The sequence below is a fragment of the Podarcis melisellensis genome (assembly GCF_964234715.1).
Source record: "Podarcis melisellensis genome assembly, chromosome: 11".
In the NCBI taxonomy this organism is placed as follows: Eukaryota; Metazoa; Chordata; class Lepidosauria; order Squamata; family Lacertidae; genus Podarcis; species Podarcis melisellensis.
Window position 1 is genome coordinate 12089193 of NC_138543.1, and position 27493 is coordinate 12116685.

Genomic DNA, 27493 nt, shown 5'->3' on the forward strand with positions numbered 1-27493 from the left:
GTGTCTTAGAAATAGACATCCCCTACAGGGTTTTGTCCTATTTTGCAGTTGTGCTTTCTTCCACGCACAAAGGCAACAATGCCAAAGAGGAAGTGGAAAGCAAATGGGAGAATATCGTCTCTGCGTCTCTTTCTTCTGTAAATGTTTTATTGTGGCAAATATTTAGCCGCTCCAAACTGGCCCGATGACACCAGAAATGCAAATCACAGGTTTAGGATTTTGCAAACTAAAGCAAACTAAATGCATTGCCCTGAGTAGAACAACCAGTATGGTTTCAGAACACCAACAAAACACAGCCTCTTGTTTTTGGCTGAGCCAAAATCTTCCGATTCCCAAACGTTTATCTTGAAATTCAAGGTCATTTGTTATTTGGGCCAATCGCTCTGGGCTGAGTGCTTCATTTCCATTGCTCCTTGTTCTAAAGGCACGAGCCCCATTCAGGTTGGGACCACGCCTGAGGTTATGCATTAGGCATGGACACTTTCTGACACTAAGAGTTGTTTAGCAGTGGAAAAGACTCCCATGAGAGGTGGTGGACTCTCCTTCCATGGAGGATTTTAAGCAGAGGTTGGATGGCCACCTGTCATGCATGCTTTACCTGAGATTCCTGCTTTGCAGGTGGTTGGACTAGATGACCCTTGGATCCCTTTCAACTCTAAGATTCTATGTTTCCCCCCAATCATAGCCTAATCTAGCTCATCGGATGCTGTCTATTAGAGCAAGATGGGTTATCTTGTTGGTGTGCTGGCTTGTCTATTCCTTTGACGGATTTGAATAATTTGATTGTTTTGGGTGGGGGTTCCTATTGGGTTTCGTGGATTTCTATTTGAGAAGCCACTTTGCCTAAAAAGCCTTCTAAAAGTGTTTGAAGGAAACTAAATCAATGGTTTGCTGGTGGGCTTCCCACAGGCATAAGTTCATGGGCTTCCCATAGACCAGCCACCAGGAGAAACAAGATATTGAAGTAGATAGAGCCTCGATCTGATCTATCAAGGTCCTTTTGGTGTTCTTACCTTCATGATACCACCACAGTCTAATTAACTGGAGGACCAATAGATGGAATAGTCACCACACTGGAGGAATAAGGATATAGTTTGAATGCTTCTCCTATAGGTTCATAAATCATTTAATGTGCCAAGGCGAATAGATGTTGTTAATATTGCAGTTCTTGTATAAGGCATTGCTATTTGGAATGGAATGTGTAGTGGTTCTAGGGGTTGCTCGTGCGTAAACCGGCGCCACACCTGGCTGGGTTGCCTGAGTGAACCTTTTCTGTCCGGACAGCCACTTGCCCGTGGCTGTCTCAATCGCTGGCAGAATCCGTCAGTGGGCATTTCTTGAACTTCTTCCAGCAAAGAAGCTCTTTGACGCCTAGTCTCCGCCTACTCTCCCTGCGCGGAAGCCTTCTGCGCAAGGAGGGTGTGGGCAGCGGAGGACCCTTACTCTCCCCGCTGGTCCCCGGCGAGGAGTCATGGGACCGCCTCGCCGATTCCCCCATCTGCCCCCCTTCTCCACTGGTGCTACGCTGATTCCCTTCCCCAGAAGATGGGCTGCCTCTCTCCCTCCCGGGACGCTCTCTGGCATCCCTCTGGAGCCCGCTCTCTCCCTCCGGCCCTGATGGCAGTTCCCTGACAGAATGTAACTGTGATGAATAAGATTTTGGAACGCAGAAGCAAAGCAAATCATCAAACCATCAATTCTAGCACACGGGAGGCCACCTAAATTATACAATTTGGCATCTGAATGAATGGGATTCGTAATTGTATTATAATTTGGCATTGTTATAATGAGGCTGCCACTGGATTATTGTAACTGAAAAGGAATAAAAATTATTGTCAACCCCCCCCCCACAAAAAGTGCAAGACCAATTCAGGGAACAGAAATGGGGGTTCGCCTTCTGTTTCCCCTGCTCAATCTACACAGCGAGGCACTGTTTGCAATTTACAGCCCAACTTCACCCTGAGCTGAAACTCACATCAGCAACAATTAATAAGCTATAATTCAGAGCAGGTGGAAAAGCAACTAGTGGCATAACTCACATGTGCATGTCATATGAGTTCTAGGGGAGAAAGCGGCCAGGAATCAGACCATCTTTGAGCATGGAGTTTCCTAGTGTGTGTTGCCTGCCAATTCCTGGGGTTCCCACTGAACAGAACATGAGTTTGCAGTAGAATGGACTTATAAGGAATATGTGAATATTGTGACGAAGAGAAGCCTTTGTGCAGAACTAGCGCTGAGTCATACTGCTTTTTTTATTAAAAAACCCGACACATATTGTACATTCTTGGAATTGCAGGGTTTTTTTGTTTTTAAACATTCAAGCACGAAAAAGAATGGCGAGACAGTTCTTTCAACAAATGTGTTGACATTTCAATTACTGCGTGAGGATGTTGCCAAACGTTGAACTATGGAGAACTGCAAATGTTTAGGCAAAACAACTTTTATGTGTGGTCTGGGGAAGGGCGATTACTATCGACGTTGTGCAGAAATTGGACCTCGCCATTCGTTATTGGAATCTGTAATTTAAGGAAATAATGCTGGAATGACAGGTGTTTGCCATTTTTCAAGTATTCAAAACTCCCCACTTTGGGGGCTGGGCAGGACCACTAACCTGTCAATCATCAAAGTCACATGACAACAAATGATTAAACTTCCAGGCATGCTCCAGAATCTTCCTTTACTGCCTGACTTGAATTCAAGGCATGGGGGCAATGGAACAATATTCCTTTCTGTTGCAGGGTGACAGGAAAAGGAGCCAAATTAAAATAGCACCAAATTCTACCAACAGCTGGTACGGAAGAATCAGGACCACATTTAGAATGTGCTGCTGAATCCTCCTATTGATTTTGGCCCTGTGTGTTTACCTGTCCCCCATCTGACATCAGGTGATGGACAGGTGGGCATGGTTTGGGCCTAACCATATCATAGGCCAAATGGGAAGGCCTTCAATTCCAGAGGTTCCTCACTTCTGTCTTAAACAAGACCCTTTTGTAAAAGGCGAAAGATTTATACGATCTGAAGAGAAACCAGAGTATTGAAAAACTATTGTAAAAAATTGCATACATTTTTATTAAATTCCCTGTTTTACATTTTAGAATATTCATTTAAACAACCTTAGCGTATCCATGACTTCCCTTCTTCTCTTTCCATGGTTCATTTTACAACACATAAATCCCTGCATATTTTATATAAACTAAACAATTCAGTAGTCCATTATTACATCCATCAAAATTTATTTACAGTGTTGAATTTATTTTAATGCTGCCCATGTTTTCAAATAAACACAATTTTCCTCCATATATTCAGTAAACATTTTCCAGTCTTCTTTAAACGTATGTTCTTCTTGTTGTCTTATTCTATATGTTAGGACCGCAAGCTGCACATATTTAATCAGTTTCAGTTGCCATTCTTCTTTGGTTTGGACGTCACTCAATTTCCATTTTTGGGCTAACAAAACATGGCCCACAGTAGTAGCATACATAAATAACCTTTTTTGACACCTGGGAATATCCACCTGAGTTATCCCCATCAAAAAGAACTCTGTTTTTTATTTTTGAAAAGTAAAACTCCCCCCCCACCCCAATTCATTAAGGATTATTTCCCAATACTCTTTTACCCTGTTACAGGTCCACCACACATGATAGAACGTACCCTCAGTCTCATTGCATCTCCAACATTTATCTGATTCAGTATTATACATCTTAGCAAGTCTACTCGGAGTTAGATACCATCTGTAAATCATTTTCAGGTAGTTCTCCTTCAAGGAATAATGAAACCACAGTGACTTCTTAGTACCACGCTCATTGCTCAGAACAAAGAAAAAGCAGGCACATAATTCCAGGGTGAAATATACTCAGAGTCAAGTGTGGATTTCATGCTCTTTATTCAGCTCATAGCAGTGAGGAATGAAAGTTTCCCCAAAATATCTTCTTTATATACATTATTTACACAATGGGCCACACGTAATTGGCTAATTCTGGGATTCTCCTGTGGGCCAATCAGGTTGCGGATTCACTTCCACCTGGAGCTGGATTGGGTGGCTCCTGCAGGCCAATCATACCGCTGCATTGTTCTAGGACCAATCAGACTGCTACATTCTGGACCCTATTGTTCTAGGACCAATCAGACAGCTGCATTCTGAATCCTATTGTTCTAGGACCAATCAGACTGCTGCCTTTTGGATCCTATTCAACTCAGAACATAACACAGGGCATGTGCAGAGCTCCAACGAAATCAAGCTGCCTGCTTACATAATTGTTTTTAAAACATCCTTCACGGGGGGCGGGGTATTCTATCTTGAATACATTCAAATCATTCTGTTCCAGTAATCATCAGCAAACCTGCTAAATTGACCTAAATTGTGGTGGTCAGGATTCTCCCCACTGCCACAGTTGCTGCAAAAATGCATTTCTGACCCACATGCAGACCATGATTAATTCAACAAGATCCCCCAGTGCTTATTAGTGGGTTGTTTGTGGGAAGGCTGATGAGCCGTCTGTCCGTCAGTTTGGTATTAGGCATGCCAGGGGGCGGGAATAAAGGGTAGGCAGTGGTTTGTGGCTTGGGAACAAAATGGGGGGGGGTGATGTGGGTGATTGTGAGAGCCAGCCGTCTCATGGGGCAAAAGGCAACCCGACTGGCATGATGAGTAAACCATGTTCTCTGAGCACCCAGGTGCTTACTCACGATCTGAAGGAGAGAGCTGGCAAAGGAGGCAGCAGCCTTCGCGCGGTTGCTTAGAGATAGCTCTCTATAAAAATGTACACCAGCATTTTTATTCCTTTCTCAGGCTCAACAGGGAGATCAATCAACATTGCACACTGAATAAATTGCGGCAATTTAACGAGCTTTGGGAACGTCCAGCTGCACGGTGTTTTACTGAAAGCACCGGATTGCATATTGAAATGAAATAAATTAGTAAAATGCAGTGCTGCTAATATTACAGTGGCTTTTCTCAGTAAACATGCACAAGCCTTGCCGAAAAGCTGCTTTGTTTTTTTTTGCACACAAGATGTGGAAATGAGCAGAGCACAGGCCGTAGTTAGTGAAGTAAACTGCAGAGATTCAGAGAAATCGCCCCACGTGTCTTCCCCTCAAGGGTGCGTTTTCATTGCAGGGATATCTCATTTTCCGAACAGTCAAACCGTCGCATCTAGTAAAAAGGAAAAACATGCTCTCCCCCCCCCCCATTTAGTGCTGCTATTATTGCTGTGCAGAATGTGGTTTCTCAAGTGTCACTGGCATCTTGTGACTTCTCTGGTGACGTCGCTAATGACGAGGGACGCACCTCTTGCCATATGCTCATACAATGTTGTGACCTTTCTGGCTTTATTTTCAAAATGGCTGTATTTCTAAACTTGTTGGAAGCAGCTTGTTCTGAACCAAAAGAGATTGTATACACAGTTGTTAAGAAATCAGAGCCCTGCCTGCTCAGCAAAATGTGAGTTCCTCCTCCCTCAGCAGACACAGGAGCCTGCAAACGTTTATCCTCACCCATGGGGACATGTAACGGTGGTGAAATGAAAGCTGCAGAATGATAGCTGTCAGGACAGAAGCACTAGCATCATAACCAGGAAAACCTATGCAATCATCCCCATGTCTGAATGTACTGTGAGTTTAAAAAAAACCTCCACTAGCTTCCAAAGCAACTACACTTTTCCAAACTCAAAAATGGAAAGCGTAATGCTGGTGGTCAACAGAAGAGGTTCAAAGACTCTCTCAAGACAAATCTAAAAAAAATGTAGTATAAACACTGACAACTGGGAAACACTGGCCTGCAAGCGCTCCAACCTTTACCAAAGGTGTCATGGGCTTTGAAGATGCTTGAACTCAGGACAAAAGGGAGAAAAGTGCTAAGAGGAAGGCACGCTTGGCAAACCCTCACCGTGATCAACTCCCGCGCGGAAACCTATGTCCCCACTGTGGAAGGACGTGTGGATCCAGAATTGGCCTCCACAGTCACTTATGCACTGTTAAAACCGTGTTTATGGAAGACAATCTTACTCGGCTAGGAGGGATCGCCAAAGAAGAAGACTAGCTGCCTGTTACCTACCGAATCATGTTCAAGTTTTTGTCATAAAGCCCTGAATAACATAACTTGAGGTCTGGGAACCTGGTGAATCACTTCATGAACCTCTGTCCAGGCCTACCTGATCCCTGCTATCTTCAGAGGAAGGCTTTCGGGCCATACTGCAGTCAGGAAATTGTCATCTTGTGGTATAAATTTTCTATCACACTGCTCAGTATTTCAGTTTCTATACTCTGCTTAATTTTATTAATAATAAATGCTGAAATGTTACAGCAAACCCTTTAAACATAGGTTGGGAGTTAGCCTGTAATAAAGCGTGTTCTCCTTCATGGAGAGCACGTGTTGCGGTGGGGACCGACAGGACACTCCAAAGTTGTGGGGCGAGCTAATTGATTATTGGCCACTGTTGTGATTGGGGCTTCCCTTGTTGTTGGGAAAACGTTAATGTTGCCATTTGATGACTGACAGCCAGAAATGCTAAAACTCCTTGCACGAGGCACAGAGCTTCCTCTTTTTGCTCCATGCATCCGATTGCCCGTCCCTCGCTCCCTATATTTAGGGTTGTTCGCTTTGACCTTGCTATGCCTGCCATGGGGTCGTCTGCTTTTGGGGCAGGGCCTGGTAGGAATTTTGTCCATCTGGCTGATTGGCTGGGGCCATTTGGTTTTTGCCTACTGCGTAGCAATTCGTCACAATTTGTAAAGTTGCGGTTAGGCATTGGTTTATGGTTTGGTTGCTTGAGGGGCATGGATTGGCTGTGCCTGCACCTCTAATGCTGCTGCTGCTGCAAGGGATTCCGTTAAAGGAATTGGGGGCTAACTATTGCTTGTCCACTCTGTCAAGGGGGCTCGGGCCATAGCAATGAGCTCCTGCTTGCATTTGGGGTGAGGGCAGGTTCCCTGCTCCGCGTAACCCCCAAGTGTATTCCCCCATTCTGACTTTCGCATTGTGCGGAATGTCAGTCTGTGCCCCATGGTGGGGGCAGATAGTCGCAACCAATGCCTAAGCAACCACTCACATTTTTTTGTATTTTAATAAGGTTGTGGCCAAAAATTATGCCAAAAAACCTTGAACAAAATTCTGTGTTATGTGTGAGTTATTTGGGGTGGCCCTGGGGACCTCGACACGCAATAATAATAATAATAATAATAATAATAATAATAATAAAAAAATTTTATACCCTCCTCTATCAAAGGATCCCTGGGTGGTGTACAATGTTAAAGACACATTACAGGCCATCAATGTAAATATTAAGCAGCAATAGCTCAGTCAGTAAAGCGGGAGACTTAATCTGAGGGTCACGGGTTCGAACCCCACTTTGGGCAAGATTCCTGCATTGCAGGGGGTTGGACTAGATGACCCCAGGGTCCCTTCCAACTCAACAACTCTATGATTCTATGAGTCTATATGCCTCAAAAATTAAAATTGCTCCTTATGGATACGGTATGGTTTCTTCTTATTACATTTTTTACCTGGCCTTTCTCAAAGCTTCCCAGGGGAATGTATGCAGCCTGTCATTTGCTTTAAGCAAGCCTTTGGGGTAGTTTTGGCTGAGATCACTTAGCTTTGGATTTGAACCCAGTTCTCTCTCGTGCTGCCGGGAACAAAACCAGTCATGACTTAGGCAGCCCTCTGGATTTAAGCCAGAGCAATCAACAAACCAGGATGGATTTTAGTGACTGTCCAGCAGAACATGCTTTTCCCATCTTAGCAACGAGTGCATCAGTCAGAGAAGGCAAGGAACTATCCTGGCTCAGCTCAGCTGCAATTTCCTGTACTCGCTGCCCGAGACTCTTAAATGCTGCCGTTCTCAACAGCTTTTGAGAATCACAAGGTTCTCTTTTATGAGGCTGGATACAAATTATGATTACTGAAAGGCAGTCAAAAGAAGAAAGGAGCAGTTCCAAGAAGGACTTATTTCTCTCTCTCTCTGAGACAGCATTTACCACTAAAGGGGAAAAGAAATCTGATGGGAAAGGACTGCAGGCAGGCACAATATTTTACAGCTGGCATCTCCAGGCCATTAGTGGTAACCTTTAGAGAGAATTATTCTACCTGGAAAGCTGGAGCACAACTGAACAACCTCACAAATTGCCTGGTCCTGGAGGCTAGACAAACACCATTCAAGAGGTTCTGGGGCAAAGTAAAAACACAGTTTGTTAAAAAAATAATGTTCCAGGATCACTCATCCACACTTGTCTGATGCCTAGGAAGCATGGGGCTGAGAGCTTTTCCAATTGTCCAACCATCTTGTCCTCTGTCGTCTCCTTCTCCTTGTGCCCCCCATCTCTCCCAGCAGCAGGGTCTTTTCCAGGGAGTCTTCTCTTCTCATGAGGTGGCCAAAGTATTGGAGTGTCAGCTTCAGGATCTGTCCTTCCAGTGAGCACTCAGGGCTGATTCCTTCAGAATGGAGAGGTTTGATCTTCTTGCAGTCCATGGAACTCTCAATAGTCTTCTCCAGCTGTGCTTGCTGTACTGTGAACTGTAAATGCATGGTCTTTTCTAAATAGCAGTCACCCACTTAAATTCTATTGTGTTTTACCCCTACAGTATTTTGGCTTGTAATTATTGAAAAAGGATGACCCTGCCAAGGTTTTCCCTCGACCTGCATGTTGACCTAAATGATGAAAAACTAAACCAATTAATTTGCCCTTGACATAATGAACATCAGGGCTAATGAAATATAGCTATGTAAACAACCGGGATCAGCCCTCGGAAAATGACCCCTAGTTTCACGCAGCACCCTTTTACTGTGAGGGACCCAAAATAATTCAGATGATTTGCTCTTGTGCTGTCAGGAGATGAATTTGATCTTTGCAATTCTCTGGAGTTTCGGCAGCTCCCTGGGAATGGAGAAACAAGAAGGCAGATAATAATAGACTGCATGCTAAACCCTCATTGCTTTGAGGTTTTATTATATTTACGTAGCATATAAATCTTGGGGGTTGGGGAATTGTCATCTGAAGGGTTTCACCATACAGTAACTCCCCACTGCAAGGCAATATGCCAGTTGGTGACTCACGATAAGGGTCATATAAATCAGTCCAGATTCCCTTAATCTTATGAAGTGCTTATATCAGAAGGAAATGGTGCATTTAACTAAGGTCCCTCAGCCTCTGAAAACAGTTAACACATTAGTTTTATTTCCATTCAAGCCAGTGTCGCACAACTTAAACCTTAAACGGCTCAGGACAGCAATACCTCAAGGACCGCCTCTTTCCACATGAACCTACCTGGACCCCGAGATCATCTTCTGAGGCCCTCCTTCATGTGCCCACCCTCCTTGAGCAGTCTTGAGGGTGGCAACACGAGAACAGGGCCTTCTCTGCAGTGGCTCCCCATCTGTGTGATGCTCTCCCCAGGGACGTTTGCCTGGCGCCTTCGTTATACACCTTTAGGCATCAGGCAAAAATGTTCCTTTTTAACCAGGCCTTTGGTTGATTCGATTTATATCCCATGCCCTTTTAAAATGTGTTTTCTTTGGGGGGGGCTATTGGGTTGTTGTTTTTATTTTTATTAGGTATTTTGTTGTTTTATATATTGATTTTATTCTGTGAACCGCCCTGAGACCTCTGAATATAGGGCAGTACAGTATATAAATTCAATAAATTAATAATAATAATAATAATAAATAACAACAACAATAATAGCCTAAACTTTTGATGTGACCGTGATACCGCACTCCAAAATCAAAGAACTACTAGAGGCTGGTCTGGTTTGCGCTATTGGAATAGAGAAATGGGTTGTCCATTGTCCACTCCAAACATTGATTCTGGAACTCTGGAGAACAGGGATTTTAACAGGGAGAAATGTAAAGTATTGCACTTGGGCAAAAAAAATGAGAGGCACAAATACAAGATGGGTGACACCTGGCTTGAGAGCAGTACATGTGAAAAGGATCTAGGAGTCTTGGTTGACCACAAACTTGACATGAGCCAACAGTGTGACGCGGCAGCTAAAAAAGCCAATGCAATTCTGGGCTGCATCAATAGGAGTATAGCATCTAGATCAAGGGAAGTAATAGTGCCACTGTATTCTGCTCTGGTCAGACCTCACCTGGAGTACTGTGTCCAGTTCTGGGCACCACAGTTTAAGAAGGACACTGACAAACTGGAACGTGTCCAGAGGAGGGCAACCAAAATGGTCAAAGGCCTGGAAACGATGCCTTATGAGGAACGGCTAAGGGAGCTGGGCATGTTTAGCCTGGAGAAGAGGAGGTTAAGGGGTGATATGATAGCCATGTTCAAATATATAAAAGGATGTCACATAGAGGAGGGAGAAAGGTTGTTTTTTGCTGCTCCAGAGAAGCGGACACGGAGCAATGGATCCAAACTACAAGAAAGAAGATTCCACCTAAACATTAGGAAGAACTTCCTGACAGTAAGAGCTGTTCGACAGTGGAAATTGCTGCCAAGGAGTGTGGTGGAGTCTCCTTCTTTGGAGGTCTTTAAGCAGAGGCTTGAAAACCATATGTCAGGAGTGCTCTGATGGTGTTTCTTGCTTGGCAGGGGGTTGGACTCAATGGCCCTTGTGGTCTCTTCCAACTCTATGATTCTATGATTCTAACTCATCACTCTGGATACACACCAACATACAACTTGCATTTGTGCCTGCAGTATCTGGAAGCAGTCAGAATGGTTTTAGAGTCACTCTGTATCATTCTAGTTCTATTCCTTGTATAGCTCTAAACCTGAATCTCTGCTTTGCCCCCCCTTGACTATAGTAGGGGATCTAAATATAGCTATACCCTTTCCCCCTTTTTCACATAAGTGGATGAAATTTGTAGGCACACGAGCTCTTCCTGAGTGGGTTAAGTTTTCAGGCAGCTCCATCCAAGGGTTTTCATACAGGGAACCTTTAAAATTCTGGGTGTTTTGGTGTGTTTTTTTAATGATAAAGTCTCCAACTTTTAAAAATCTCTGTCAGATTTGGATACAAATTTCAGAAAGTGGCTTTCATGCAAGGATGGGAAAATAAAAAGTTAATTTCTTCCCCTTTTGGGGGGGAGGACACTAAGTTAGAAAGCTGGACATATGGTGGGTGTGCCCCTGGGTAAGAAACCGGCTAAATTTAAACAAATAGGTCCAGGGGCAGGGGTCAGCAAACTTTTTCAGCAGGGGGCCGGTCTACTGTCCCTCAGACTATTGTACTCTACCTCAATCAGCTTCATTTCTCAGAAAAGGAAAGCTGAAAACAGAAGGTCTGTGTACTGTTTAGCTTTTTGGAGAAACCAAGACAGCAGAGATACTTGGAAAGTTTGGGGTTCCCTTATCCACACTGCCATGTCATGTTAATGGCACATACCAACCCAAGAATTTGAAAGTCTGCCCTTATCACACCAATACTCCTTGCTATTCGGAGTAAGCAGCAAGTCATTGTACAGGCCTACATATCCATAAGGATGGGTGAATCTATCAATTGTGAGTTTTTTCTCCATCACTTTGTGTGTGTGTGTGTGTGTGTGTGTGTGGTGATTTTAAGTCCAGTTCTCCACATTTCCACCAGTTTGTGATTTTTTAAAAGTCTTTATGAAAACTCATCAGCATTTTAGTGTGCACTTACCCAGATACACACGTCTGTATGCAATTTTGCCTAATATACACATTTTTACACAGTAATTTCCCCAAGAAATTTCGAACCTTTTCATGAGATTTTGCAGCAGCTACATGACTTTGGGGGGAGCAGCTTCCCATTTTGCCTCTAGCAGCAAAACAGAACAGAGCACCCCAATTTTTATCCACACTTTACCCTAGTGCATTCATTTTTGCATGAATTATGTGGCTGGAAAATTGCATTTCAAGAATTCGGAGCAGTGTGAATTTTGAAAATTGCATTTCAAAAATTCGGAGCAGTGTGAATTTCGAAGCTTGGCTGTGTTTCAGTTCTTGAATTGTTTTAGAAGTGAATTCGGAAGGTTGCATTTTTAAATGCTGACTGACATTTAATTTCTTCCCCATCCCTACATAAACCACACTGATATTGTCCAGTGTTGCAGAAGATGAATCTTTTCAACCATTATTGCAAGCTGTAGAGGTCCGTGCTTTGAAATACCAGTGAACCTTGACCAGGGGTGCCATTGCCTCCTCAAGGTTGTGGCTGCCTGCCACTGTGATGCAGATGTGCGCCGTCACACGCACATGCCTGCACATATTAAATGTGACATCACAAGCACTATGTGTAGGTGTGCATATGTGATGTTGCACATCTGTGTTGCTGTGGCCAATGGCAGTAGTATCTCATCTTCACAATACAATACGATAATCTTTATTGTCATTGTCCCATACAGAACAGCGAAATTGAAAAATCTACATAAGACATTCAAAACCAACAAGCCCGCTATCCCAGCCATCCCAACCTGGTTAGCCCCCTAAAAACTCTGATACCCCATTTTTAAATACAATATACTCCCATAGAGACTCCTTAAAGATAAAGGGACCCCTGACCATTAGGTCCAGTCATGGATGACTCTGGGGTTGTGGCGCTCATCTTGCTTTAATGGCCGAGGGAGCCGGCATACAGCTTCCGGGTCATGTGGCCAGCATGACTAAGCTGCTTCTGACGAACCAGAGCAGCGCACGGAAACACTGTTTACCTTCCCGCTAGAGTGGGACCTATTTATCTACTTGCATTTTGATGTGCTTTTGAACTGCTAGGTTGCCAGGAGCAGGGACCGAGCAATGGGAGCTCACCCTGTCACAGGGATTAGAACCGCTGACCTTTTGATCGGCAAGCCCTAGGCTCTGTGGTTTAACCCACAGTGCCACCCGCCTCCCACAGAGACTCCTTACACTGTGTTTAAAACCAAAACCGCATTTGGATAGAAACTGTTTCTCAGGTGGCTAGTCCTAGTCTTTAATAATAAGAATAAGAATAATTTATTTATACCCCACCCATCTGGCTGAATTTCCCCAGCCATTCTGGGTGGCTTCCAATCAAGTGTTAAAAATAATAACCCTGTACCTTCTTCCAGAAGGCAGAAGCTGAAAGAAATAATTTCTGGGGTGCACACTATCCTGCGCTATCTTTGCAGCTTTCTTATAGCACCTGGAAACACAGATTTGATCCAAGGTGGGAAGAGTGCACCCAATTATTCTTTCCGCAGTCTTTACAACCCTGGACAGCATTGTTTTTCTCCTGACCGTGCAGCTCCCAAACCACACACACAGACCATAAGTTAATTCACTCTCCACAGTACAATGGTAAAATGCTCCTTTGATAGATTGTTTTTCCGGAGGATTCTCACCTCTGCTGTGCTCTCTTCATCAGGTCTTTGCTGTTTTCTCCCCAGGTTTCAACTCCATTCCCAGCAATTGAAACGCTGAGACCTGTTCCATGCACTTCCCCTCAATAATAAGTGGCTGAATATTCAATTTACATTTCCTAAAGTCCACAATAATCTCCTTTGTTTCCTTAAATTAAGAAGTACAGTGGTACCTTGGGTTACATACGCTTCAGGTTACAGACTCAGCTAACCCAGAAATAGTACCTCAGGTTAAGAACTTTGCTTCAGGATGAGAACAGAAATCGCGCGGCAGTGACGCGGCAGCAGTGGGAGGCCCCATTAGCTAAAGTGGTGCTTCAAGTTAAGAACAGTTTCAGATTAAGAATGGACCTCCGGAATGAATTAAGTACTTAACCCGAGGTAAGTTGTTTTTCCTGCACCACTCCCCCAACTACCTTCCTATAGGCCGCCTCCCCCTCTCCAGCCGTGATTAAACCAACCACCATTGTATCATCTGCTTACTTAATGATCTTATTACTCCTCCTCTCCTCAGCCAGTGAGACACTATTTTCCATGGGGAGGGGCTCAGACTTGGAAGCAGAGAGTCTCTGCCTCCAGGTCCAAGGCCCACACCCCCAGAAAGGGTGCCTTGCTTCCTGGCTGTGGAAGGCGGAGCTGAATTGCTTCTCTCCTGGAGGCAGCGCCACTGCTGCCTGCCGGGTGAGCTCACTGAGTTTGTGGGTGCTCACCCCCCACAATTATATATTTTGTGGGTTCCCAAGCAAGCATGGCCCCATGGATTTGGCTCCTATGACCTCGATTCAAGAGCAAAACTGTGCCTGGCCTTTTGGTGCCATGGGAGGAGCACTCCATTTATTGTGCAAAAAACTCTCCGGCGAAGTCATGTTATTCTGACCTCCCAGCAATGATCGACTTGCCACAAAGTTGAATTAAAGTCCCAGGTCTTTATATTGAATGACATGTGCTGTAGTCCCACTTCCTCCGAACTTGTTCTGTGCATAATTATTTTCTGGGAAAATGCAATGAGTTTCTATTTTACACTGTGTTCTTCATTTGCTGCCACATCCCACTCCAATGAATTTCCTTCTGAGAGGAAGAAAGAAGAGAAAGCATTTAAAAACATGGGAGACAAGAGGCAGCTTTCCATAGCTGGAGGTTAGCAATTCAAGGAAAACACCAATTAAAGCAGAGCATCTGCACTGATTGACAACAGGCTCATCGCTAAGAATGTTCTGTTAGTCAGCTGGCCTATTGAGTCAGCACCATATAGACTAATTTGTCAGCAACAGGAGTGATACTACTCTCTTTGAAATGCAGTCAGTGAATCTGAGCTGTGAGTCACTGGGATAAGTGAAGCTCATACAGGATCACAGTTCAAAGTAACAGAATACATAAGAAACAATGCAATCCCCACGGAATCGGAACTTCCACTTCCACATGTGTTCTAAGGAGAGCAGCCCATACAGAGGCTGTTGTTCTCAACCATTTCATGGGCTTGCATTCAGTTTTGTGTGTAGGATGATGATAAGTGATCACGCTGATCTGTGAATGAGTAAGTTGCTGGTATAATGAAGCTTTAAGCCTTTGTCTCTGGCATTTGGAAATTCTTACTATACAATAATTTGGCAACAAAGATGGGGAGGAGGGCTCTTTTTCCTTTGACGCTACCATCACCACCACCTTTCCTCCACTCCCAGCTGAAATACGAGAGGCCCCCATCTGTATTGGCATTCTGTCGGCTGGGAAGACACCTCTCTCAATCTGAGTCTCTTGTTTCCATCATTGTGTCGTTTAAATTAGATTTTAGTCTGCCTTTTAAATATTGCATGTTTTGTGTTGTGTAAGTGGCTTTCATATTTTTAAGCATGTTAGGAACCTGTTTGGGCATTAAGCAATAGAGTGGAACCTCGTGTTACAGACTCTTCAGGTTACAGACACTTCAGGTTACAAACTCCGCTAACCCAGAAATAGTAGCTTGGATTAAGAACTTTGCTTCAGGATGAGAACAGAAATCAAGCAATGGCGGTGCAGTGTGGTACCTCAGGTTAAGAACAGCTTCAAGTTAAGAATGGACCTCTGGAACGAATTAAGTTCTTAACCAGAGGTACCACTGTATACAAACCGGTTTAAAGAAACCCACCTGGACATGCCCAAAGATTAAGGCTTTCTGGGAAATGATATATAATGAAATGAAAAAGGTATTTAAATATACCTTCTTGAAGAAACCAGAGGCCTTTCTCCTGGGTATGGTCGGCCAATTGGTGCAAAAGAAGGACAGAATATTCTTTATGTATGCTACAACAGCAGCAAGAATACTCATCGCAAAGTATTGGAAGACACAAGATCTACCCACCTTGGAAGAATGGCAGATGAAGGTGATAGACTATATGGGACTGGCAGAAATGACTGGCAGAATCCGAGACCAGGGAAGAGAGACGGCGGAAGAAGATTGGAAGAAATTCAAGGATTATTTTAGGAAACATTGCAAAATTAATGAATGTTAGAATGACGTTGGATTAGAAATTAAGTGGTTTTCAGCTGTAATGATTAAGTAAAAAGAAAATAAAAGTTAAAAATTAAATGCTGAATTAATAATTAGAAATTGGAATACAGAAAGGGGAGGTATGAGGAGGTCAGGGAAGTAAGTTATAAGAAAATAAGGGAATGAAATTATACTTGTTTTTGTTTGTGTGTCGTGTGTATTATTGTTTTGTTTTTATATAATTTTTGAAACTTTAATAAATATCTTTTTTAAAAAAAATAAAGAAACCCACCTGGAAGAGCCTATGATTCCATTTCCTTCATGGATTAGAATGTTTGATCTCTGTGTTCTGGATATTCATGAGAAGGAACGTCTATAGATAAAGATATGTGCATTCGGATGCGGGTGGCGCTGTGGTCTAAACCACTGAGCCTCTTGGGTTTGCCGATCATAAGGTCGGTGGTTCGAATCCCCGCGACGGAGTGAGCTCCTGTTGCTCTGTCCCAGCTCCTGCCAACCTAGCAGTCCGAAAGCAAGCCAGTGCAAGTAGAAAAATAGGTACAGCCGCAATGGGAAGGTAAATGGCATTTCCATGCACTCTGGTTTTTGTCACAGTGTCCCATTGTGCCAGAAGTGGTTTAGTCCTGCTGGCCACATGACCCAGAAAGCTGTCTGTGGCTTCCATCTACCAATATCTGCCAGCTTCTGTTAGGTCCATCATGAGACGTCCACCAGCTTCCAACCACAGATACCAGCAGCCTTCAGGCTAGCAAACTTGCCTTATTCTCACTCCCAGCATCCCACTTCCAGAGGATTGCCTCCTTCCATTCACCAGTTTGCCTCCTCCAAGTGGAAGAAACCTGGGCAGTGCTGAATGTCACATCCATTGCCAGGTGTGTCCTGCTATAAATAGAAAAGGGCTTTCCCCTTGGCCTGCCTTTATATCTGCTCAGTTGCCAAGGGCTTTTGTGACATCACAAGAAGCCCTCAGCCAATGGCAACAGCTGGGGAGGCATCATCTTCATTGCTTTGAGCCTCACAATGGCGGGTGGACCTATCAGTGATTGTGAATACTGTGGTAGAGCACTACACATTTCACCAGGGGAGAAAGTAGCAAGGAGAAATATAATGCTGATTTAAGAGAATTGGTTGTTACTGGTAAATGGTGATGCAGCAGAGGAAATGTTTTGGGATCAGTTGGTAGAGTGATACTTCACATCAGGGAACACGTCTAGCTAGAACCTGATCTCACCCTGGAGAAGGCCATGGCAATTGACAGCCAGACAGATACTTCAGTGGCAGAGGCAATACTCAAGGCTTGATTGCCTTTGCAACTGCAGAAAACAACAGGGTCTTGGGACAGTTTTAAAGTTAAAGGGACCCCTGACCATTAGGTCCAGTCATGACCGACTCTGGGGTTGCGGCACACATCTCACTTTATTGGCTGAGGGAGCCGGTGTTTGTCCGCAGACAGCTTCCGGGTCATGTGGCCAGCATGACTAAGCCGCTTCTGGCGGACCAGAGCAGCACACGGAAACGCCGTTTACAGTTTTAAGATGATGCAATTAAGAGTCCGCAGTTTCAAAAATATGCACAAGGCTACTGTTGTGGATCAATGCACCAGAAAGCCAATGATGTTAACAGCTCTGCAAAGGAGGCTCAGTGCAGATAAAGAAAAAGGAAAGGACAGTTTGCATGGGATTACCAGAGTACCCAATCTCTTCAAGCTATAAGTGAAGTTGCTTGGGCAGAAGCTGGATAACCTAGTGTGGATAACCAATATCTAGCCTCTACAGTGGATAGAATTACACACGTTGTTATAGGGTCTGTCCCTGCAGAAAGGGATTTGCAGAGCATTGAGTTGATGTAAGACACAGGCTCCATAGTCTCAACATTGCACATCAGTTTTCATGCAGTTCTTTTGTAATGTAAAGGCACCCAGATTGCATTTCATGGTAAGCCATACCAGGAATTCAATTCCAGTCCTTGCTTGTCTAGCACCAAAAGTAGCATTTGAGACAAACTTTGTGGCAGCTGAGTAGGAATGGGGGAGAGATTTGACTCATTTTGCATTTGAATCCAAATTTATCAATTTTGCACTTTCCAAAACAATATGAGAACCAAGACCCAGCCACCCTTCAAAATTACCACTGAACTGCCATTGTTGCAGTTCTCCGAACAAAAAAAAATCATGTTAAGTAAAAGTGTGTGTGAAAATGAATACATTAGTGAAAGTAACATACAGGTGTGTATTATATTAGTCGAAACGGCATACAAAAATATGCTTATTAAGAGATATTTGAACTAAAATGTTGAAGAATTTTCAAGAGAGTTTTAAAAAGAAAAAATGTCAAATTGCTACATTAATGTGGAGAACTGAACATAAGTTTGGGATAAACGAGAAACTGAAAGAATCATCATGGACAGATCTTTCCACCTCACTGAGTTCTATGTTGTCCCAAACCAGGCAGAGATATTTTTGTTCCAGTACATCTACAAGAATTTACTGGGACTATTTACATACGAAGCTACTAGCAATATAGCACAGAAAAATTACAAGGAAATTGGGCAGTGCAACAGCAGCTAGAGGAAATTCTGAACCTTTCTCGAGCTCTCTTTTTAAACTTCCTTATTCTGTTTCCTCTCAGCATATTTCAGAAGGGGGGTGAATTTCCAGCACTGCAAACAGCTGCATTGCTTCTCTAATACAGCAGAGCTAAGCAAAATGCCAGAAGGCAGTAGGTAATTTAATAAGGCCAGGCATGTAAGACATTGACTAGCCCTGCCATGGAGAAATGAATGATGCTATTGTGTTCTACTGCTGCTCTGTAAGCCAGGCAGCCTTTCAAAGTAGGAAAAAATGGTACTGCTTCCCTCTGATAAAATAGTTTTCAAAGCAAAGATTAATAAGATTGATTTTCAGTGTTTACTACATTTTTCCAGAGGAAATTAGGTAATTTTAGAGCGAACAAATGAGAAAATCTGCCTTTTCTCTCAAGAGACTCTCCCTCTCTTCTCTCGCTCTTCCAAACCACTTATTTTATTATTTTACACTGTGGAATGAAGTGTTTATTATGGTGGTAGAAAGGAAAGAGACTGGTGGCTGTGTTATTTCTATAGCAATTGCCTTAGTAGTAACATGGCAACATTACACCAAGGAGTATGGGCCCATTCTAACATTTCTGTTGTACCTTTCTGCCGAAACAAGAGGCTCTGAGTGGGTCCTGAATTAGTAACAGAAATACAATGCTTCTGAAAAGGACATGTGAGGAACCTGTGACCAGATGCTGTTGGACTCCAGTTCCCATGATCCTCAGCTGGTGTGGCCAGATGGTTAGGAATGATGGGAGCTTTTGGGAAATGATCTAAAATGAATTGAAAATAATGTTTAAAAGTACTTCCCCCCCAAAAAAGCCTAGGGTCCTTTCTGTTGGGGATAATTCTGACTGAAATTCCCAGGTGTCAAAAAAGGTTATGTATGCCCATGTGGCCCATGTTTTGTTAGCTCCAAAATGGAAAACGAGTGAGGTCCCAACCAAAGAAGAATGGCAACTTAAGTTGACAGAATATGCACATTTTGCAGACTTTGCATATAGAATAAGAGAACAAGAAGAACAGATGTTTAAATAAGATTGGAAAACGTTTATTGAATATTTGGAAAATAATTGTGTACAGCTGAAAACGCTAGAAGTATTAAGATAAATTCAACAGTTTAAATAAGTTTTGATGGATGCAATAATGGAAAACTGAATGGTACAGTTTTTGTAAAATATGCAGGGATTTATGATATGTAAAATGAACCATGGAAAGAGAAGAATGGAAGTCACTGATATCTTAAGGATATAAAGTGAGTATTTTAAATTGTAAAACAAAAAATTACACACACACACATACAGTGGTACCTCAGGTTACAGATGCTTCAGGTTACAGATACTTCAGGTTACAGAGTCCACTAACCCAGACATAGTACCTCGGGTTAAGAACTATGCTTTGGTATGAGAACAGAAATCGTGCTCCAGCGGCGCGGCAGCAGCAGGAGGCCCCATTAGCTAAAGTGGTACCTCAGGTTAAGAACAGTTTCAGGTTAAGAACGGACCTGTGGAATGAATTAAATTCTTAACCCGAGGTACCACTGTATATACCGTATATGGAATGATGGGAGTTTTAGTGTCAAACAACTTCTAGAAGGCACCTGGTTTCTCACCCCTGATGTATAGAATAATAATATACACCAGCGCATTGATTTTAATTTGTTACTAAACAGAAGAAGAACTCTGCTGGATCAGGCCAAGGGCCCAGCTACTTTAGCATACTGTTCTCAAAGGATGAGAACTCCCCTCTGTGTGTATCTAGTTTGCCAATAATGAGCTAGATGCTGAACAGCACAAGACCTATGACCTAAAGCACCCAGAGATGCCAGCAAGTGTCAGGGACTGACTGGTTGAGGAGGAGTGGTGGAAGCCACCTGACCAAGGGCCCCCCAGGGAAAGCACAGAGGGAAAAGACTTGGCTCCTGTTTCCTGGTGGTGTGAAACTGGCCACGCCTCAGAGGAGGGGACGAGTTGGGAAGTACTGGAGGCTGGGAACTTGAAGGATGATGGAGAGGAGGAAACAGGCAGGTTCTTCAGCACAAAGGAAGGACGGGAATCTGTAGCTCCACCACAGAGCAGCTTCTCTGCTGGAAGCCTGCAACCCCACTCCCAGAATGAGGTGTCTATTGCATGTTGCCGAGCGGAGAGCCAAGCAGACATAGAGAGGGTCCCTTGGGGCTCACCGTAGACAGAAGGAGGAGCCCGACACAGAGGGCTAGGAAGCAAAAGCTACAAGCCAGTCTGGACAAGTGCTTCATCTAGACTGGAACAACCCTTAGAAGTCTCAGTGTGTTCTCTGTTTTGCTTCCTTGATGAAGAAATTAACTGTAAGTTAGCCAAGTCCCCCTCTCTCTTTCTCTGATCTGTGAACAACCTGTTCTCCTTGTCGGCTCCCTGACAGCAGGTCTAGAATGCAGCTTTTGACTGGAAGAAGACTCTTGGATTTGTTTTGAAGGCACCAAACTAACTGGTTCTAGGCTCAGTCCAAGATGCTGGCATTGACCTTGACAGGAGAAACAAGCAAACTGCTAGCAGCTTTGACGGCAGCAGCAGAATTTGCTGTACTCTCCTTGCTCTGTTGTGGCAACTTTCATAGCTACAGGCAGATACCGTATTTTTTGCTCCATAAGACGCACTTTTTTCCTCCTAAAAAGGAAGGGGAAATGTCTGTGCGTCTTATGGAGCAAATGCGTGGTCCCTGGAACCGAATTGCCCAGGGGCAAAAAGCAGATCGTGATTTTGTTTTTAGAAAGAGGGAAGGGGGTGTTGAAACAAAGCCACTGATCAGCTGATAAGCAAGTGATCAGGAGGGAGATAAGGGACTCTAGTGATAAAGGAGACTGCCTTGGAGGGGGGAGGTAAAAGCGCATGGATCAGGATTTTTGCATTGGGTCACCTCAAATTCTCCATCAGATCACATAGCATGTCCATGGCTACAGCCTGCACCAAAAAAATCACACATCCACTGTTTCGTGGGGCTGCAATGGTGCAAAAATGTGGTTACAAAGCACGGGTCCACATGGATCCTCAGGATTTTTGCATTGGGCTACCCCCAAACTCACCATCAAATCACTTATCATGTCTGTGGTCACAGCATGAACCACAAAAATCATACATCCACTGTTTCATTCAGAATATATTTTTTTCTTGTTGTCCTCCTCTAAAAACTAGGTGCGTCTTATGGTCAGGTGTGTCTTATGGAGTAAAAATACAGTAAATCTTTTTTGTGAGAGATGGAAGGGAAAGGGTACCTAACCCTAACCACAACCGGAAAGGCATCTGCAGCAGCTATGGCAGATGGGTTGACGTGGAGGAAGAAATAGAGTGACAAGTCTGCTTTAAAGTTCTAAGTAGCCTGGTCCTGTGTAGATGAAGCACCATCTTCTCTTATAAGTTCCTTCTTATGTCTTGTAATCTACAGAAGAGATTCTGCTTTGGGTAGCTGTCTCATAATATGGCCACAAAGGTTGCACAACACCCCCAATCTCTGCCAAGAAGTAGCAATAAATATTCCAGGCCATTCTATGTGCTCTCTTAGGGTTGTGTTTCCATTGGGAGATCAGGGCACAAAGAAGACTAGTGTCTTTAAGAAATATGGTTTACCTTACACAAATTTACACCTAAAGCCTTCAGTGGAGGGGGTGCAGAACATTACACCCCAAGGGTGTCTCTCGTGTTCCTCTCATAGCTTCAGCAAACTTGGGTCCAAAATAGCAGTCAGTCATGGCTCCTGGTGCTTCAATGCAGCCCCCTCTAGCCAGCGCTGATATGGTTCTGTCTATTCCTCCTTTTTTGTTCCTAGAACACCTTTAGATTTCAAAAAGGACATATTTTCCTGTGACATCACCCCCATCACCTTGGCAACCTCCCAAAATTCCTGCCTTTGTCCAATCCATAGCTGTCAACTTACAGATTTGAAAATAAGGGACCAGCAGCCTAGAAAATAAGGGGTCAGCAGCCAAAATAAGTGATTTTGCTTAGCTTATACAGAAATCCGGCACTGATGGAGCCATGCTGCTTTTGCTGTGACTGACTGTGTTTTGCATGAGGTTGGACTAGATGATCCTAAGGGTCTACAACTCCAACCAAAGAAGCGTGGCAGACAAAACTGATGAACGATGTCGAGATGGCAAAGCTTATAGCAGAATCAGGAAGAGGACCTCTTTAATAAAGAATGGGGAAAGTTTATAATTTAGTTGAAAAGCTATTGTAAAGAGTTACATACATTGGTAGGATTGAAAGAAAACTTATAGTAAAAATGTGAACTATGGATGGACAAATAGAGGTATGAAAGGGATGCAGAGGGGGAAATCATAATATTAAGAAGCAGCATGTCAGGGCTGCCGTTGTCCTGGCGTGAGGAGTTCCATCGGCCTTTTCCCGCCCAAAAAAGAGGGGGGAGGGAGAGAGACTCTCGCACACGCCACCCGCAAGCCCGGCATGAGGTGGTTGTGGCACTGCGGCGGCCACTGAAGCGCTGCCCTTCTGCATCCCTCCCCATCCCCTTCTCTTCCTCCTCCCTCAGGCTGCCTCCTCAGCTCTGGCAGTGCGGCAGAAGTCTCGCAAGAGAGGGGCTGCCTGCCCACCCACTGCCACCTGTCTCCTCATGATGCGCCCCTGAGGGGGATAAGGGAGAGACAGAAACGCGGCAGCTCGTGTGTGCACTCTCTCACGCAGTGGAGGACCCCGAGCTGCTGCTTCTCTCCTGAGCCGGGCGAGCATGAAACCCGGGAAATTTAAGGGACATCATCAATAAGGGACGGCAGCGGGACACGTCACTGGGATAAGGGAGTTTCCCGCCAAATAAGGGACGGTTGACAGCTATGGTCCAATCCTTGGAACAGTGGGGAAAGTTGGCTTTTTGCACTGGCAGTTGTCTTAAATGGCTTCCCGTTGCTTCTCAGTGGCTCTGCATTTAGCTAGACTGGCCAGGCTGGTTTGCATAAGCTAACCCAGGAATTTCCTGTCTAGCACAGTTCTGCAGCTTGTATTTCCCTTCATATCCCATTTATGACAGTACAGTGGTACCTCTGGTTAAGAACTTAATTCGTGCCGGAGGTCTGTTCTTAACCTGAAACTGTTCTTAACCTGAGGTACCACTTTAGCTAATGGGGCCTCCCACTGCTGCTGCACAATGTCTTTCTCATCCTGAAGCAAAGTTGTTAACCCGAGGTACTATTTCTGGGTTAGCGGAGTCTGTAACCTAAAGCATCTGTAACCCAAGGTACCACTGTACGATAATGTGGGAACATCCAATGAAGTTTAATGTTGGGTGTTTCAGGAGAGACAAAAGGAAATATTTGTTCACACAGCACTTAGCTAAAGAATGGAGTTTGCTACCACTGGATGCATACCTTCCAAGAGCCCCGGAAAAAAGGGCCTTCCTTTTTTTTTCTCGCGAGATCTCGGCGGCCATTTTGGCTGTTGCGATCTCACATGCTCTTGGACCCCCAAAAGTGCTTTTTCGGGGTGGGGGTCACATGACTCTCCCGGGAGCACAAACTGGAAGATGCACGTCCCGGTTTTGAATCAGAACAAGTTGGAAGGTGTTAAGATGTAGGCATGGCCACTGATAGTTAATAATGTGGTAACGGAAGAATTCAAAATTGAAAAAGGAACACGACAAGGCTGCCCGATTTCCCCTCTGTTATTTATCTCAGTTCTGGAGGTGCTCTTGAATATGATTAGAGGTGACCGGTGGGTGAAGGGGATTCAGGTCGGAGCGAAACAATATAAACTGAAAGCTTTCGCAGATGACCTAGTTTTGACATTGCAGGAGCCAGAATCTAGCACGAAAAGAGTTTTACAACTGATACATGACTTTGGTCAGGTTGCAGGATTTAAGCTAAATAAACAAAAAACGAAGGTGTTAGGAAAAAATATGACAGAAATAGAGTCAGAACGGTTTCAGAGAGAAACAGAATTATCACTGGTGAAAAGGGTAAAATACCTAGGGGTTAATATAACAACCAAAAATCTGAGTCTATTCAAAGATAATTATGAAAAATGTTGGTCTGAAATTAAGAGAGACTTGGAAAGCTGGGCAAAGCTGAAGCTTTCTTTGTTAGGCCGAATTGCTGCAATTAAGATGAATGTGCTGCCAAAGATGTTGTTTTTGTTTCAAACATTGCAAATTGTGGACAAAACGGAGTGTTTCCGGAAGTGGCAGAGAGATATTTCCAAATTTGTCTGGCAGGGCAAAAAGCCCAGAATCAAGTTTAAGATATTAACAGATGCAAAGGAAAGAGGGGGCTTTGCCCTGCCAGACTTAAGGTTGTACTATGAAGCCGCAGCTTTCTGCTGGCTAAAAGATTGGCTACTTCTTGAGGACACTGATGTTTTAGACCTGGAAGGTTATAACAATGCGTTTGGTTGGCATGCATATTTATGGTATGATAAAGTTAAGATCAACAAGGCCTTTAAGAACCATATTGTCAGGAAAGCAGTGTTTAATGTCTGGACAAAATATAAAGACTTATTGGAAAATAAAACACCAAGGTGGCTTTCACCTTTGGAAGCTAAGGCCCGAAAAGGAACCAATATGGAAGCCTATTGGCCAAAATATTGGGAATTGCTAGAAAAAGACGGAGACAATTGGAAATTGCAGAGTATGGAGAAAATGAAGGATAAAGTGCGAGACTGGTTACATTACGCTCAGATTAAGGAAGTTTTTAAAAGTGACAAAAAGTTAGGATTCCAGGTGGAGAAATCGAAGTTGGAAACAGAGCTGCTAGAACCTAAGACTAAGGTACTTTCAAGAATGTATAACTTGCTGTTGAAATGGAATACACAAGACGAAATGGTTAAGTCGGCTATGATAAAATGGGCACAGGACATTGGGCATAACATTATGTTTGAGGACTGGGAAAGGTTGTGGACCACTGGGTTGAATTTTACTGCATGTAATGCTTTGAAAGAAAATGTAATGAAAATGATATACAGATGGTACATGACCCCAGTTAAACTTGCCAAAATATACCATTCGTCAGATAACAAATGCTGGAAATGTAAGGAAAATGAAGGAACATTTTACCACCTCTGGTGGACCTGCCCTAAGGTGAAGGCCTTCTGGGAAATGATATATAATGAGCTGAAAAAGGTATTTAAGTATACCTTCACTAAGAAACCAGAGGCCTTCCTCCTGGGCATTGTCGACCAGAAGGTGTTAAAGAAAGACAGAACACTTTTCATGTATGCGACAACAGCAGCAAGGATATTACTCGCCAAGAACTGGAAAACTCAAGATCTACCCACACTGGAAGAATGGCAGATGCAACTGATGGACTATATGCAGCTGGCGGAGATGACCGGCAGAATCCGAGACCTGGGAGAAGAAAGGATGGAAGAGGATTGGAAGAAATTTAAGATTTATTTACAAAAATATTGTGATTTAATGGAATGTTAAGAAAGATGCTTGGTTATAAACAATTGGCCATCACTAAAATAGATCAGGAAATGATGACAAGAGAGATTAAGAGAAACAAAGTTGAAGGACAATCATTTTAATGTATTTTATTGGTATACAAGTTGGAAATAAGATGATAATTTGCTTGACAAAAATTTATTAATGACGTAAATGGGAGCGGGAGGCGTGAGGAAGTTCAAAGATGACAGGAAACTTTGTTAAAGCAAAATAATACTGTTTATTATTAATGTACTTTTTTCTTTTTTCTTTAAAAATCTTAATAAATATTTATATATATATAAAAAAGATGTAGGCATGGCCAACAACCTGGATGGCTTTAAAAGAGGATCGATCAAATTCATGGAGGTAAAAGCTGCTAACGGCTACTAGCCATGTTGACTATGTTCTGCCTCCGGAGTCAGAAGCTGTATGCTTCTGAATATCATTTGCTGAGAATCACAGGTGGGGAGAGGGCTGTTTGTTGGGCCTTCTCTGTTGTGGCTCCCTATTTTGGGAGTTCTCTCTTTTGGGAACTTCATCAGGTTGCAATTGAAAGGTTGGTCAACATTTTCCTGTTTAAGAAAGCATCTGAGATTTGGGAGGGGAGATTCAGTTGACAGTAGGCAGCATTGCTGTTAATTTGTGCTTTCTGGTATTCGGTTGAATTGTTTTAAATTGTTTTCATTTGGTTTCATTGTATAATCAATGTAGTAATTAAGCCATTTCAATTGTCCAAAGGGCTGGTTTAACTGAACTTTTTATCTTTAAACAAATAAATTTGAGCAAATGATAAGGCACAGAGAAATTTATTTACAGAAGGCAGATACCAAATTAAAGAACTGGCTGGTTAGTGCAAATGAAGGAAAGAAATAACGAGCTCTGTGAAATTTTATTCACCGCTGATTGCAACCATTGTAATCTTCTTTTTAAAAAGAAGAATAAAAACCAATTTGATTCTTTACTATGGCAGACGGAATGAGAGGCTCACGGTGAGGTGAAGGGAGACAAGGTTTCACTGCTGGTAGAGAACAAGGCAGGGCACTGAAAGATATGCTTTGTCTACCCAACAACTAATTTTAGCACCGTAACCATAGGAAATTAAACACCTATCTACTGGAAAAATAAATTGTGATCTAATGGAAATTTATCTCATAACCTTTCGAGCCTGAAAACTGCATTGTGTACATGGTCAGCGCTTGCATGTATGGGAGAGAGAAGAAAAGAACTGCATACAAAAGACAACCTTGGTTGGAATTATGTGCAGAAAAGTTTCCGGATTATTATGGGAGTGCCAAGTTTCCCCACGTTAGGAAAACGATTTATTACACAAGCGCAAAGACAAAGCATGGATTGTGTGCTCTAAAATATAAAATATGTGGCTCTGTGGCTTGATGAAACAATTGCTCCCAACAGAATTATACAAATAACTTCAGTAATTGTTTTACTTTCCTTTCAGGCTTCTCTCTGAGATGTTTTTAAAATGGGTTGTAATTGTTCATTGCTATAAAGCAAACCCCAGCCGCCCAGTCTAGGAGTCTGAACCCTGGTTGTCCTTGCTGCAAGCAAAATTTTCTTCTCCTGACCCGAGCCTCACTGTTTTAGGCAAGGAGCAATTGTGTGAGTTTGTACACACAGCACTGGCATAAGAGAGATTTTAAACTCTTCCCTCAGCGCCTCACCCTGATAATGATGCAAATTGTCCCTCTCCCAGTCATTGTTTGATGAACAGGAAAGGGGCACTCAT

General features: G+C 43.3%; 1 long non-coding RNA gene across 1 annotated transcript in view; it reads left to right on the plus strand.

Moving 5' to 3' along the window:
- Positions 1-27493, plus strand: part of LOC309380717 — a 370732-nt gene that overhangs the window by 84829 nt on the left and 258410 nt on the right. The window lies entirely within an intron of this gene.